The sequence below is a fragment of the Grampus griseus genome (assembly GCF_964374135.1).
Source record: "Grampus griseus genome assembly, chromosome: 19".
Taxonomy (NCBI): domain Eukaryota; kingdom Metazoa; phylum Chordata; class Mammalia; order Artiodactyla; family Delphinidae; genus Grampus; species Grampus griseus.
Window position 1 is genome coordinate 14,345,383 of NC_139013.1, and position 16,048 is coordinate 14,361,430.

Consider the following 16,048-nt stretch of genomic DNA (forward strand, 5'->3'; position numbering starts at 1 on the left):
CTATGTAGGGGGAAATGATATGCAGTAGCTTTTAAAGGAGTGAGTGCACTGTGTTTCTTTTAAAAGGCACATAACCATAACTTGTGCCCCCCCCATGTGATTTAAACATATGTTGCCAAGTGGATGTTAGGACATGGAATCCAGGGACACATGGGAAGACTAGGGAAAGAGAAGACTAGGGAAATTTTGGGGTGGTGGTGGAAAGAAAATACTCATCCACGATGGAGCTATTTCCCCAGTATGTAAGTTAGCTCAAACTATCTAGAGAATTGCTTTGGGAAATGCAGCCAGGGGTGGGACTCTCAATTATTCTAGAGTTTTTGGCAAAATTTGGATTCAAGCAGGCAGAGATGATGATAATGACGATGATGATGATACGGATGCCCAAGTTGTTAATGTTTTTTAACTGTATCCGAGCTCATTTCAGGAGGGAAGTATGCATAGTGGTTCAGAAACTGAACAAATGGATATACCTCAAGTAAGTTCTTCACAAAGGGACAAGAAAAATAACATTTGGTATGAATAGAACATCTGAGAATTTGTTTTGAAAGTATTTCTCCAGTCAGTCCACTTTGAATTCCTCCAAATTTATTCTTTTTTCCCTGACACCTTGCCAATTGCTACTGCTTTGCCTGTAACAGTTTGCCACAGCAACTCCAACATAGCGAATTTACTTAACATTAAGATACCATCTTAATCCTAACTTCATGTGGGAGGTATTTGGGGGCCCCATGCCAGAATAAGCTGAGGGACTTTTGCTGTGTACCTTCCAAGTGGGGCAATTCTTAAAAGTTTATTGTAGTGGAGGGACTTTGGGTTTCTGCTCAGGGACATAGATGGAAAGAGCTCTGCCTCCACCCTTAAAACAAGGAAAAAACTGGACGAACTGCAGATTAACAACTTTTTTTGAACTCATCAAAGAACTGAGGTCACAGGGCAACCAAGTAACCTGAAATCTGAGGAAAAACAGATGCCTTCTGGGAGAAACAGGACTTGAGCCTTCACTCACATGGGGTGGATACTGCCAGACACCATATAAGCCAGTAAGAAGATACAGTTAAATTTTTTAAACAAATTATCAAAGGTTGAATGTGGGCCAGCAAGAGTATAAAGCCACTGAGGGAGTTGCAAATTTGGGAGTTTTCAATCTCTGTTAGGCTTTTCCTCCAGAAATCCCACCAGACACTCACTGTGAAAATGGAGGAGAGTCCTGTGATATCTTTCCTTGTGGTACTGCTTTGGGAAAGGGAACAACAGCACAGACCCATCTTTGCTGCAGAATAAAAACTTTAGTTTGTATAATAAAAAGCAACAAAAACTGTTACCTTAGGGCACAGGTGGAAACTTATAGCAGTTTAAGAAAGTGAACTGAAAAAAAAGCACTACCTCTGGGAGTGGGGAAGGAATATATGGTAGACCTAGCACACAGCTGGAGGAGAGGCAAGAGCATTCATGAAAGCCACATACATAACCAAGACCCAGGGACATGGGGCCTGCCTAAGATTTAGGCTTAGTGAGAATATAAGAGACTGCTTTTCTCTACCAACCCCTACTGCCCAACCCCCCATGAGGGTAACAAGCATCAAATAAAAATAATACTGGAACATAGCTGGGAGACCTGCAAGAGAGATTCTCTGTGGGGAACAGCACAGATGGAATACTCATTGCCAAGGGAGAAACATATATTGAGAAAACATGCCTGGCAAACCAACCCATACCTTAAACACAGGTATCTTTAGAGGAATTTGAAGCCTGTGGTACAATGAAGGTAACCACAGAAATGAAAAACCTAAACCCCACCCATCTGCTGACTCAAACCCCCGTGTTAAAAACATAGCAGAGGGCTTCCCTGGTGGTGCAGTGGTTGAGAGTCTGCCTGCTGATGCAGGGGACACGGGTTCGTGCCCCGGTCCGGGAAGATCCCACATGCCGCGGAGCAGCTAGGCCCATGAGCCATGGCCGCTGAGCCTGTGCGTCCGGAGCCTGTGCTCCACAACAGGAGAGGCCACAACAGTGAGAGGCCTGCATACTGGAAAAAAAAAAAAAAAAAAGCAAAAAACAAAAAAACCTAGCAGAAGGAAAGGCATGCTAATCTGTAAGCATAAGAAATACTTAACTTTATATTTGCTGTACTACCCAAGGTGTCCAGCTTTCCAAAAAATTATAAGGTATGTGAAAAGGCAAGAAATAACACTTCAAAGAGCCAAAGCAATCATCAGAACCAGACTCAGATATGACGTAGATATTGGAACAACCCAATAGGAATTTAGAATAATTATGACTAATATGTAATGAATCACATGGGTAATTACAGCAGAGAGATGGAAACTATAAGAAAAAGTTGAATAGAAATGCTAGAAATCAGAATCACAGCAGAGGTGAATAATGTTTATGATAGACTCATTAGTAGATTGGACACAGCTGAAGAAAGAATCTGTGAACTTCAATTTAGAGTAATAGAAATTACCTATACTGAAACACAGTGAGAAAAAGAGTGGGTGAAAAAAGCCAGAATAGAGCATCCAAGAGGTATAGGACAGTATAAAATGTCTCATATATGCTTAATTGGAATCCCAGTTAAGAGAGAGAATGAAGAAAAAATATTTGAAGAAATAATGGCTGAGACTTTTTCAAAGTTAATGACACCAAACCAGTAAACTCAAAGACCACCAAGCAGGATAAACACAAATAAAAATGAAAAACACTTTTGGACATATCATATTTTTTAAAAATATACTTATTTATTTATTTATTTGGCTGCTCTGGGTCTTAGTTGTGGTTTGAGGGATCTTCATTGCCACATGCGGGATCTTCATCGCAGCATGCAGGATCTTTAGTTGCAGCATGCAGGATCTTTTAGTTGCAGCATGCAGGCTGTTAGTTGTGGCAGGTGGGATCTAGTTCCCTGACCAGGGATCGAACCTGGGCCCCCTACATTGGGAGCACAAAGTCTTAACCACTGGACCACCAAGAATGCCCCTGGGTATTATCATATTTAAACTTCTGAAAAAGAAAGATAAGGAAGAAAATCTTGAAGGCAACTTCAAGAAAATAGAAACTTTATGTACTGAGGGACAAGGATAAGAATCACATACAGCAGACTTCTCATCAGATATCATGCAAGCAAGAAGACAATGGAGACAAATTTTTAAAGTACTGAAAGAAAAAAGCTATCAATACAGGATTCTATACCATGTAAAAATATGCTTCAAAAATGAAAAATAAATACTTTTTCAGGGACTTCCCTGGTGGCGCAGTGGTTAAGGATCCACCTGCCAATGCAGGGGACATGGGTTCAATCTCTGGTCTGGGAAGATCCCACATGCCATGGAGCAACTAAGCCCATGCACCAAAACTACTGAGGCTGCGCTCTAGAGCCTGCGAGCCACAACTACTGAAGCCCACTAGCCACAACTACTGAGCCCCATGAGCCACAACTACTGAAGCCAGTGCACCTAGAGGCTGTGCTCCTCAATAAGAGAAGCCACCACAATGAGAAGCCTGCACACCACAATGAGAGAAAGCCCACACGCAGCAATGAAGACCCAGTGCAGCCAAAAATAAATAAATAAAATACTTTAGACAATCAAAAACTCATTGCAGGCTTCCCTGGTGATGCAGTGGTTAAGAATCCCCCTGTCAATGCAGGGGACACGGGTTCGAGCCTTGGTCCGGGAAGATCCCACATGCTGCGGAGCAACTAAACCTGTGCACCACAACTACTGAACCTGCACTCTAGAGCCCACAAGCCACAACTACTGAGCTCACGTGCCACAACTACTGAAGCCTGCATGCCTAGAACCTGTGCTCCACAACAAGGGAAGCCACTGCAATGAGAAGTCCGAGCACCGCAATGAAGACTAGCCCCTGCTCGCTGCAAGTAGAGAAAGCCCGTGTGCAGCAATGAGACCCAACACAGCCATAAATAAATAAATAAATAAATTTTTATTTATTTAAAAAAACTGCCAATAGACCTTCTCTACAGGAGATGCAGAAGGAATATGATATCAATCAAACTTGGATTTGCACAAAGAAATGAAGAGCATTGGAACTGGAATCAGTGAAATTCAAATAAAATTCATTTCCTTTCTTATATGTAATTGCTCTAAAAGATACGTGATCATCTAAAGTAAATATTGTATGTTTATGGCATAGGTAAAAGTGAAATATATGACGAATGTAGCACAAAGGATGGGAGGAATTTGGAATATGTTGTTGTGGTCTTTATACTACAAGTGAAGCAGTGTCATATTATTTGAAGGTAGATGCAGATTTTTTTTGGGGGGGGGGTTGTTCCAAAGAGCAAATTTAATCAGAGAAGTGAGAAAATTCAGAAACAAAGGAAAGCAGTCAAGCAATTTGAAACAATAATAGCTTAGCCATTAAACAAAGTTAAAGATCATTAGTTCCTCCATAAGGTCTGTAGTTAGTATTCTGAGCCATCCTTGAGTTGTTTGGCAGATGGTGAAACCCCCATCAGGTGGAAAAAGTTAACTGCTGCTTGACCATGAACGAGTTGACCCCAGGTGGGTTGGAATCAGATTGATGATATTGACTCCTGATTACCTCACCACCAACGAATCAGAAGAAGGTGCACAAGCTGATCACACAACTCCACCCCCTTACCCTGTCTTTATTTATTTATTTATTTTTGTGGTACGCGGGCCTCTCACTGTGGTGGCCTCTCCCATTGCGGAGCACAGGCTCCGGACGCGCAGGCTCAGCAGCCATGGCTCGTGGGCCTAGCCGCTCCGCGGCATGTGGGATCCTCCCGGACCGGGGCACGAACCTGTATCCCCTGCATCGGCAGGCGGACTCTCAACCACTGCGCCACCAGGGAGGCCCATATGTACATTTTCAATATTCTTTTCCACTATGGTTTATCATAGGCTATTGAATATAGTTCCCTGTATTATATATATAGTAGGACGTTGTTGTTTATCCTTTCTGTATATAATAGATTACATCTGCTAACCCCAACCTCCCACTCCATCTCTCCCCCTGCCCCTCCTGCTTGGCTACCACAAGTCTGTTATCTATGTCTGTGAGACTGTTTCTGTTTCATAGATAGGTTCACTTGTATCATATTTTAGATTCCACATATAAGTGATACCATATGGTATTTGTCTTTCTTTTTCTGACTTCACTTAGTATGATAATCTCTAGTTGCATCCATGTTGCTGCTGAAGTAAAATTTTAAATGCCATTTTATTAGCACCCCCAAAATACAATACTTAATAAATCTCACAAAGTATGTACAGGCACTATATGCTGAAAATGAAAAAAAACATGATGAAAGAAAATAAATTAAAAATAAATGGAAATGCAGCTACATGGGTGGACTTAGAGATTAGCATGTGAAGTGAACTAAGTCAGAAACAGAAAGACAAATACCATAATGAAGGGGTGTTCTGCGGGTTGTCCTCCACTTCATGTTAGTGTTAATAGGTCTGCTAGTAGTACTCAAAATAGGCACTGGCTGAGAGGTGGAGATGTTATGCTTCGTTGTTTGGATGTGTGAAGAATTGGGATAAATGCTAGAATTAAGATCGAAAAGATTAGGGCTAATACTCCTTCTAGTTTATTAGGAATTTATTGTAGAATTACATGTGCAAATAGAAAATATCACCCTGGCTTGATATGAGGTGGTGTGTTGAGAGGGTTTGCTGGAGTGTAGTTGTCTGGGTCTCCTAGTAGGTTGGGTGAAAATAGCACTAATATTATTAGTATTAAAGTTAGTAACAAGGCACCTAGGATGTCTTTGATTGTACAGTAGGGGTGAAATGTAATTTTGTCTATATCAGATGAGATTCCTGTAGGATTACTGGAGCCTGTCTTGTAGAGGAATAGTAAGTAGACAGCTGCTAGTGCTGCAATTATAAATGGGAGAATAAAATGGAAGGCGAAGAATCGTGTAAGAGTTGCTTTATCTACTGAAAAGCCACCTCAGATTCATTTGGCGAGGCTTGTGCGGATACATGGGATTGCTGAGAGGAGAACAGTATTAACTGTTGCTCCTCAGAATATTTGTCCTCAAGGTAAGACATAGCCCATGAATGCTGTAGCTATGACTGTAAATAATAAGATGATTCCAGTGTTCCATGTTTCTGAAAAGGTATAGGATCTGGGACTCCCCTGGTGGTCCAGTGGTAAAGAATCCACCTTCCAATGCAGGGGACGTGGGTTCTATCCCTGGTCGGGGAACTAAGATCCCACATGCCATGGGGTAACTAAGCTCTTTTGCCACAACTACTGAGCTCACATGCCTCAATGAGAGAGCCCACGTGCCACAAACTACAGAGCCCACGTGCTCACCCGAGGGCCACAACTACAGAGCCCGTGCTCCCTGGAGCCCACACGCCCCAACTAGAGAGAGAAAACCCACACACCACAACTAGAGAGAAGCCTAAGCACTACAATGAAGAGCCCACACGCCATAACAAAAGATCCTGCATGCCTCAACGAAGATCCCGTGTGCCGCAACTAAGACCCGATGCAGCCAAAAAAATTAAAAAGGAAGAAAATAAATAAAATAGGTAAATATTTTAAAAAGGTGTAGGATCCATAGTATAATCCTTGTCCTACATGAATAAATAGGCAAATAAAAAAGATGGAGGCTCTATTTGCATGTAGATATCGGATAATTCATCCATAGTTTACATCTCGGATATGTGTTACTGATTAAAAAGTGGTTATTGTATCTGATGTATAATGTATTGCTAGAATAAGCCTGTCAAGATTTGTAGAACTAGGGAGTTCCCTGGTGGTCCAGTGGTTAGGACTCTGTGCTCTCACTGCTGAGGGCCCAGGTTCAATCCCTGGTTAGGGAACTAAGATCCCTGCAAGCCAGGGCGGGGATCTTTTTGTGGCGGGGCCAAAAAAACCCCAGAAAAAAACAAAAATAAATGCCCAGTAGGGAACCAAAATTTCATCATGACGAAATGTTTGATGGAGCTGGGAGATCGATAAATGCATTGTTAATTTTTGTTAATGGATGATTTTCAGATGTTGGTTATTAAGTATTCTTATGGTTGAAATACAGTGATTTTTCATGTCATTGGTTATGGTTAGATTCCATGTAAGAATAATGATAACTACATTGTATTTATTTTAAGTACTATTTTTGTAATTAGTCTCGTGGGTTTTTCTTCAAAACCTTCACCTAGGGCTTCCCTGGTGGCGCAGTGGTTAAGAATCCGCCTGCCAATTCAGGGGACGTGGGTTTGAGCCCTGGTCTGGGAAGATCCCACATGCCGTGGATCAACTAAGCCTGTGCACCACAACTACTGAGCTTGCACTCTAGAGCCTGTGAGCCACAACTACTGAAGCCTGCGTGCCTAGAGCCCATGCTCCGCAACAAGAGAAGCCACCGCAATGGGAAGCCTGCACACTGCAACGAAGAGTAGCCCCCGCTCGCCACAACTAGAGAAAGCCCGTGCACAGCAACAAAGACCCCAAACAGCCAAAAATAAATAAAATAAATAAATTTAAAAATAAACCTATTTATGGTGGACTTGGGTTGATTGTAGGTGGTGGTTTTGGTTGTGGGATTGTGTTGAATTTTGGTGGTTCGTTTTGGGGTCTAATAGCATTTTTGATTTATTTAGGGGGAATGTTGGTAGTATTTGGTTATATGACAGCTATGGCTACTGAGCAGTATCCTGAAGTTTGAGTTTCTAGTAAGACCGTTCTAGGTATATTTCTTTCAGGGTTGATAGAATTTTCAATAGTATTCTATGTTTTAAAGCAGTGGTCCCCAACCTTTTTGGCACCAGGTACCAGTTTCATAGAAGACATTTTTTTCTTCTATGAAAAAATGGTCGGGGGGTAGGGGGGTGGGGGATGGTTCAGGTTGTAATGCGAGCGATGGGGAGGAGCAGATGAAGTTTCCCTCGCTTGCTTACTACTCACCGCCTGCCGTGCTGCCCTGTCCCTAACAGGCCGTGGACCAGTACCAGTCTGTGGCCCGGGGGTTGCGGACCCCTGTTTTAAAGGATGAAGAAGTGGAGATTGTATTTAAGTTTAATGGACTAGGGGATTGGGTAATTTATGATACGGGTGATTCTGGGTTTTTTTTTTAGTGAAGCGGCTATAGGAATTGCGACATTGTATAGCTCTGGTACTTGATTAGTAATTGTTACCCGTTGATCATTGCTTATTGGTGTTGTGGTTATTATAGAGGTTACTCGTGGTAATTGAACGGAATTATGCTTAGGGTGAGGGTAATGAGGAATGAAAGAAAATATAGTTTGATTAGGCCTTTTTGGTCTGATACTAGCATAGAAATTTTTATTTGAATAAGGGAAGTAGTTTTGGGTAGATACTTTCTAGTCAGATTAAATCTAGGAAGGCTGATGTGATTTTTGGCTTGCTGATAAATTTAAGTATGGTGGGAAGTTGTGTATAATAATGGAGAAATACCCTAGGGGGTTGGAAAATTTGAAGAAATTTGAAGGGTACTTAAATTTTAAGTTTTGTGTGGTGAGGTTGATTTCAGTGCCAGATGGTTACAGCAAGGGCAGTTAGTTTCAAATAATAAGGTATAGTTATTTGTGGAATTGTTGTTGGAATATTGTTGGAGATAAGAAATCCAGCAAAAATACTTCCAGTTAGTAAACATTTAATAGAATTGATTAGGAGTGGGTTGTTTTCATTAATTAGAATTAAAGTGGAAAAGTTTGTCCTAATAGTGCAAGAGAGTAATGTGAGTGATATAGACAATTGTAAGGGATGTGGCGACGAGAGTTATTAGTAGGGCTCGGGTATTGGTATATGACATGTTAGCGATTTTGATGATTAGGTCGAGTAGAATCCTGTGAGGAAGTGTATTCCTGTTAGTGCGAGACTTCAATAATGAGGGCTGTTGTGGTAAAAGGTATTGCTTTAAATAAACCTGTCTACTGAATGTCTTGCTCATCATTTAGGCTATGAATAATGGATCTAGAGCATGTAAATAGTATGGCCTTGAAAAAGGCATGTATGCAAATATGGAGAAATGCTAGGTAAGGCTGGTTAATACTGGTTGTTACTATTATAAGGCCTAATTGGCATGAAGTAGAGATGGCAACAATTTTTAAATGTCATTTTGGGTAAAAGTGCATACTGCTGTAAATAATGTGGTAATTGCTCCGATACATAATATTATTGTTTGGGTAAATTTATTATTCTCTGTTAAAGGGTAAAAGCAGATAAGTAGAAAAGTACCTGGTGGCGCAGTGGTTGAGAATCTGCCTGCTAATGCAGGGGACACGGGTTCGAGCCCTGGTCTGGGAAGATCCCACATGCCGTGGAGCAACTAGGCCCGTGAGCCATAACTACTGAGCCTGCACGTCTGGAGCCTGTGCTCCGCAACAAGAGAGGCCGCGATAGTGAGAGGCCCGTGCACCGCGATGAAGAGTGGCCACCGCCTGCCACCACTAGAGAAAGCCCTCGCACAGAAACGAAGACCCAACACAGCCAAAAAAAAAAAAGAAAACAACTATAAAAAAAATACCTGCTACAACTATTCTTGAGTGGAATAGGGCTGAGATGGGGGTAGGGCCTTCTATTGCTGGGGGAAGTCATTTGTGATGCCAAATTGGGCGGATTTTTCAGTTGTGGCCAATACAAGTCCTGTTAGAGGCAGGTTTGGGTGACTTAGATTAAGTATAAATATTTATTGTAGGTCTCATGCATTTAAGTTAAATGGGAATCATGCTACTGATAATAATAAATCCAATATCTCCAATGCGATTATATAAAACTGGTTGGAGAGCGGCTGTATTTGCCTCTGCTCATCCATGTTGTCACCCGATAAGTAGAAAAGATATAATTCCAACTCCTTCTGATCCAATGAAAAGCTGGAAAAGATTGTTAGCAGTGATAAGAATTAGTATTGTGGTAAGAAAAAGGAGTATTTAAAGAATCGATTGATGTTAGGATCTGAGTGCATATATCAGATTGAAAATTCTATAATAGATCACGTGACAGATAATGCTACTGGCACAGATATTATTGAGAAGGAGTCTGTTTGAAGCTAAGTGATAATTTAAGGGTTTGGATAGTAATTCAGTGTCAGCTTGAGATAATTCTTTCTTGTCCTGTGTGAATGAATATTATTGTTGGAATTAAGCTGGTGATAAAAGCATATGAAATAGTGGTTTTTACATAGGATCGATATATGTTACTTTTGTAGATGTTGGTATTTGTTATTATGATTGGTATTGTTAGTATAACTAGTGTAACTAGTGTGAAAGAGGTAAATAAGTGTATTACTTCTGTTTTGAGTTGCACCAGCTTTTTGGTTCCTAAGACCAATGGATCAATACTATCCTTTAAAAGCTTGAAAAAGCCATACTATTAGATATGGAGGCATGAATTAGCAGTTCTTGCATACTTTTTTGGTAAACAAGAAGGTTTAGTCTTCCGTTACTAGATTCACAATCTAGTGTTTTTTAAAACTATATTTACAGTACAAGGGCCATAAAATGGTTTTGGGACTTAACGATAGGAGTAAGAGAGGTAAAATGTGAAGAGTTATGAGAGCATTTTCTCGTATGGATGATGGCTTAATATTATTGATAGAGTTTGTATATTTGCCTTTTGCTATGATTAACATATATAGAGAGTATAAGGCAGTAATTACTATAGTAATTCCTATTAGGATAATGGTGACATTTGATCATGAGAAGGATGATACTACTACAAATAGTTCTCCAATTAGCTTAATAGTTGGAGGTAGAGCTAGGTTTGTTAGGCTTGCTAGTAGTCATCACCGTTGCTATTAATGGGAGGAATGTTTGTAGACCTCTGGCTAGAATTATCATTCGGCTGTAAATTTGTTAGTAATTTGAATTTGTGAGGCAGAATGATATGAATGATGTGAGGCCATGGGCAATTATTAGAGCAGTGGCTCCTATATAACTTCAAGGTGTTTGGATAAGAATGGCTACGAAAACAAGTGCTATGTGATGGACAGAATAATATGTGATAAGTGACTTCAAGTCTGTTTGGTGTAAACAAATTGAACTCGTTATGATTATTCCTCATAAGGAGAATATGAGAAAAGGGTGTGCTATGAAATCTGTTAATGGGTTTAGTATTGTTGTAATTCATAGTATACCATAGCCTCCGAGTTTTAGTAGTATGGCTGCAAGGACTATGGATCCTGCAATGGGGGCTTCTACATATGCTTTAGGTAATCAAAGGTGAAGGCTGTAAGGAGTATTTTACTATAAAGCCTATTATACAGGCTAGTCATATGAAAATGTTGGATAAGGAGATGGATATTGCTTGTGTTCAATATTGAAGTATTAGAAAATTTAGTGAGCCTGTGATATTTTGAATATGTACTAGTGCTACTAAGAGTGGAAGCGATCCTACTAGTGTATAAAATAAGAAATAAACTCCTGCATTAAGTCGTTCAGTTTGATTACCCCACTGGGTAATGATAAGTGTCGGGACTAGTGTTGCTTCAAATAAAATATAAAATAAGATTAATTCTATGGCAGTGAGTGTTATAATTAGGAATATTTGTAATATAATTAGCATGGTAATATATAACTTTTTGAGTTAATGATTGTTTGAATAGGTGAACTTGGCTGGCTATTAGTATTAATGGAAAGAATCATGTTAAAATTAATAATGGTGCTGATAAGGAGTTGGAAAAAAAATTAGTGAAAAGTTGAGGCTATTGTCATTAAATTGATTAAGAAGAAAAGACTCATGAGACTAATTAATAAGCTGTGGACTGGTATTAATTCAGATTATGCTGTTCTTTGATAGTCATGTTAGTGGTGTTAGTATAATTGTAGGAATAATAATTTTTAACATTGGAGGAGATTAAGATTTTGTACATAATCAGTGCCGTATATGTTTGATACTCTTACTAGTAAGGACAGTCCAAGTGCGGCTTTGAAAGCTGTGAATACTAGCAGAACAATTGGCATTATGCTGGCTAGGGTAGAATGTGTATTTAGAATGATCAGGGTTGCTATAATGAATAGTGATAGTATTATGCCTTATAGGCGTAATAGTGAAGATATTAGGTGAGATCGATATATTAATAATCCTACAAGAGATACTATGAATGCTATAATAATATTTATATAAACTAAAGGCACTTGGTAATGAACTTAATCATAATCTAACAAGTAAAAATAATTTAGTTTAAACTGACTACCATATTCAGTTCATTCTAGTCCTTTTTGGTTAGGCTAGGCTGTTGCTTGTAATAAAATTAGGAATAAAGCTATAATGAGTGTTGTTTTCAGATTATTTGTCTGAGATGCTCAGGGTAAGGGTAAAAGGAGAGCAATTTCTAAGTTGAAAAGAAGGAATGTAATGGCTACTAAGAAAAATTTTATGGAAAATGGTACATGTGTTGGTCCTATAGGGTCAAACCCACATTCATAAGAACTTGTTTTTTTCTGTGTAAATATTTAATTGGGGAAGTCAGAATGCAATTAATACAATTAGTTAGGCTAGTGCTATGTTTGTAATTAATGTCAGTATTAGATTTATTATTCTTTTTGGGATTATACTGAAACTAATTGATTGGAAGTCAACTGTACTGTTTAATACTAAAAGAATAAGATCCTCATCAATAAATGAATATGTAAAGGAATAGTCATACTACATCTACAAAATGTCAATATCAGGCAGCAGCTTCGAAGCCAAAATGATGGTTAGATGAGAAGTGATATTTTAATTGATGTAAGAAGAAAATGATAAGGAAAGTAGAGCCATAATTACATGTAGTCTGTGGAGTACTGTAGCTATGAAGAAAGTTGATCCATTTGAAATTGTAAAGGATGTTTCATAGTATTCTAAGGCCTGTAGACTTGTAAAATGAAAGCCTAGGGCAATTGTAATAAGAGCGTAGAGTATGTGTTTGCAGTTTCCTTCTATGAGGCTGTGGTGGGCTCAGGTAATGGATACCTTTAATGCAGAGGTATTAAGAAGTGTTACTTCTAATGGATTTAGGGAATGGATGCCTGTTGGTGGTAAGCATCCACCTAGTTCAGGTGTAGGGGTAAGGCTTGAGTGACAGAAGGCTCAAAAAAAGCCAGTAAAAAAGACGACTTCTGAAATAATAAGATTATTCCATATCGAAGTCCTTTTTGAACAACTGATGTATAATGGCCTTGGGAAATGATTTCCCGGATGATGTCTCATCATCATTAATACGTTGTTAAGGCCTAGTGATAATAATGTTGAATTGAAGTGAAATCATGTAATTAGGCCTGATATTATTAGAAGGGCTGAGAGAGCTCCTATAAGGGGTCAGGGACTGGGATTTACTATGTGATATGCATAGGTTTGGTGGGTCGTTGTGTATTGTCATGTAGATAAAGACTTACTAGTAAGGTAAATGCATAAGTTTGAATTATGGCAATGGTGATTTCGAGGATAGTAAGTAATACAAGGATAATAAATGTAATGAGGGCTGTGGTGGTGCTAATATTCAGCAATGCTAGAGTCACTCCTCCAATTAAATGAATAATAGATGTGCTGCTGTGATGTTAGCTGTTGATTGTACCGCTAAAGCTATTGGTTGAGAATGAATAAGTTAATAGTTTCGATGATTACTAGTATAGGAATAAGAGGAACTGGTGCTCCTTGTGGTAGAAAATGAGCTAAGGATGCTTTTGTTTTATGACAAAAGCCTGTAATTACAGTTCCTGCCCTTAGGGGAATTGCTATTCCTAGATTTATTGAGTTGTGTAGTAGGTGTAAATGAATGTGGTAATAGTCCTAATAGATTTGTTTTTTTTGTTTGTTTGTTTTCTTTTGCGGTACCGGCCTCTCACTGTTGTGGCCTCTCCAGTTGCGGAGCACAGGCTCCGGACGCGCAGGCTCAGCGGCCATGTCTCACGGGCCCAGCCGCTCCGCGGCATGTGGGACCTTCCCTGACTGGGGCACGAACCCTTGTCTCCTGCATCGGCAGGCGGACTCTCAACCACTGCGCCACCAGGGAAGCCCCCTAATAGATTTGTTGATCCAATAAATAAGATGAGTGATATTAGTATTAGTGCTCAGGTTTGTCCTTTGTGGTTGTGAATAACTATTATTTGTTTCAGTGTTAGCTGAACTAGTCATTGTTGAATAGAAATTATACGATTATTGATTAGGTGTTGGGAGTAAAATGCTCGGGAATATGATAATTAAGATAATGATAGGACGTCCTATTATTGTTGGGATAATGAAAGAGGCAAATAGATTTCGTTCATTTTGTTTCTCAAGGGGTAGGTTGTTTTTGTATTTTGGTAGACCTCAACTCTGGGTTTGAATAATATATTTTGAAATTTTTAGTTGGAATATAATAAATAGGAGTAGAATTATTGATAGAATAATAATAAATCATGTTGCTATATCCAGTTGTAGCATATCATTAAGGGGAGTTTTAACTCCCAGTCTTTTTTTTTTTTTCTTAAGGTATTTTTATTTATTTATTTATTGGCTGCATTGGGTCTTTGTTGTTGCTCGAGGCTTTCTCTGGTTGAGGCAAGTGGGGGCTACTTTTTGTTGTGGTGCACAGCCTTCTCATTGTGGTGGCTTCTCTTGTTGAGGAGCACGGGCTCTAGGTGTGCGGGCTTCCGTACTTGTGGTGCAGGGGCTTAGTTGCTCCACAGCATGTGGGATCTTCCCAGACCAGGGATCGAACCCATGTCCCCTTCATTGGCAGGCGGATAATTAACCACTGTGCCACCAGGGAAGTCCCCCTAACTCCCAGTCTTTAACTTAAAAGGTTAATGCTGTTTAGCTTCTTAATGAATTTATAATACTGATGCGGATCATTTTTCAAAGTATTTTAGTGGTACTAAAATGGGTATAAAACTATGATTTGATCCACAAATTTCTGAGCATTGTCCATAATATAGACCTCATTATGTTGATATGAGAGTTGTTTGATTTTGGTGTCCTGGAATTGCATATATATCATATCATAAATCAGGGATCCCCAACCCCCGGGCTACGGACCGGTACTGGTCTGTGGCCTGTTAGGAACCAGGCCGCACAGCAGGAGGTGAGCGGTGGGCAAGCAAGCAAAGCTTCATCTACCACTCCCCACTGCTCGCATTACCGCCTGAACCATCCCCCCCGCCACCATCCGTGGAAAAATTTTCTTCCACAGAACCGGTCCTTGGTGCCAGAAAGGTTGGGAACCGCTGCCACACATAATACATTATATGTATAACCGTGCATTAATTAATTACCCCATGCTTATAAGAGTGTATGTTAACCCAGAGGTCCCCAACCTTTTTGGCACCAGGGACCAGTTTCATGGAAGACAGGTTTTCCACTGTGGCGGGGGGGGGGGGGCATGATTCAGGCCGTAATGCCAGCGAGCGATGGTTCAGGCGATGCTGCTAGCGATGGGGAGTGCCTTGCTCTGGCGCTACGCACCTCCTGCTGTGTGGCCCGGTTCCTAACAGGCCGCAGACCGCCGGGGATGTGGGGACCCCTGCATTAACCTGTTGATAGTACATACTATATTATACTTATAATCATGCATTATTTACCCCATGCTTATAAGCATGTACATTATATTATGAATATTACATAATACATAATATTATTAATCGTACATAGTACATTGTTTTATGATTCAGTTTGTATTTGGGCAAAATAATATGTTAATTGTTTTTTAAAAAATCAAATACTGCTACTAGACTTGTAATAAGAATAAGAAAAACTATACCCTGATCCTTTTTTCTCCCCATCTCTAATTCCTGTCCCCAGAAAGAATCACTTTCAACCCTTAACTGTGCCTTCTTTCGTTTACTCCGTTTTTCCAAATCATATGTTTATCCTGCTATTATTTGACACTTTTCAGATTTAGATTTTTTTATACTATGGAAAATAAGAATTAAACGTTCCTACCACCACCAGTACCTCTGATACACATCACTCACACACACAAACTTCTCCTGACTCTTTTCTCAAAATATAAAATCGTCACCATTTTAGTTAAATTCCCATTTAGTTTGTAGTTAAAATATTTCTTTTAAAAGCCTCAATACATTAAAATACCTTAGGTGTGTTGTCAGTTTCATAATTTTCTTGG

The 16,048-nt window shown here is 39.7% G+C and overlaps 1 protein-coding gene across 1 annotated transcript in view; it reads left to right on the forward strand.

Moving 5' to 3' along the window:
• LOC309837327 (uncharacterized protein) overlaps window positions 1-16,048 on the forward strand; it is a gene marked incomplete at its 3' end in the record, with an annotated part of 59,202 nt that overhangs the window by 12,357 nt on the left and 30,797 nt on the right. The gene's annotated exons all lie outside the window — the stretch shown is intronic.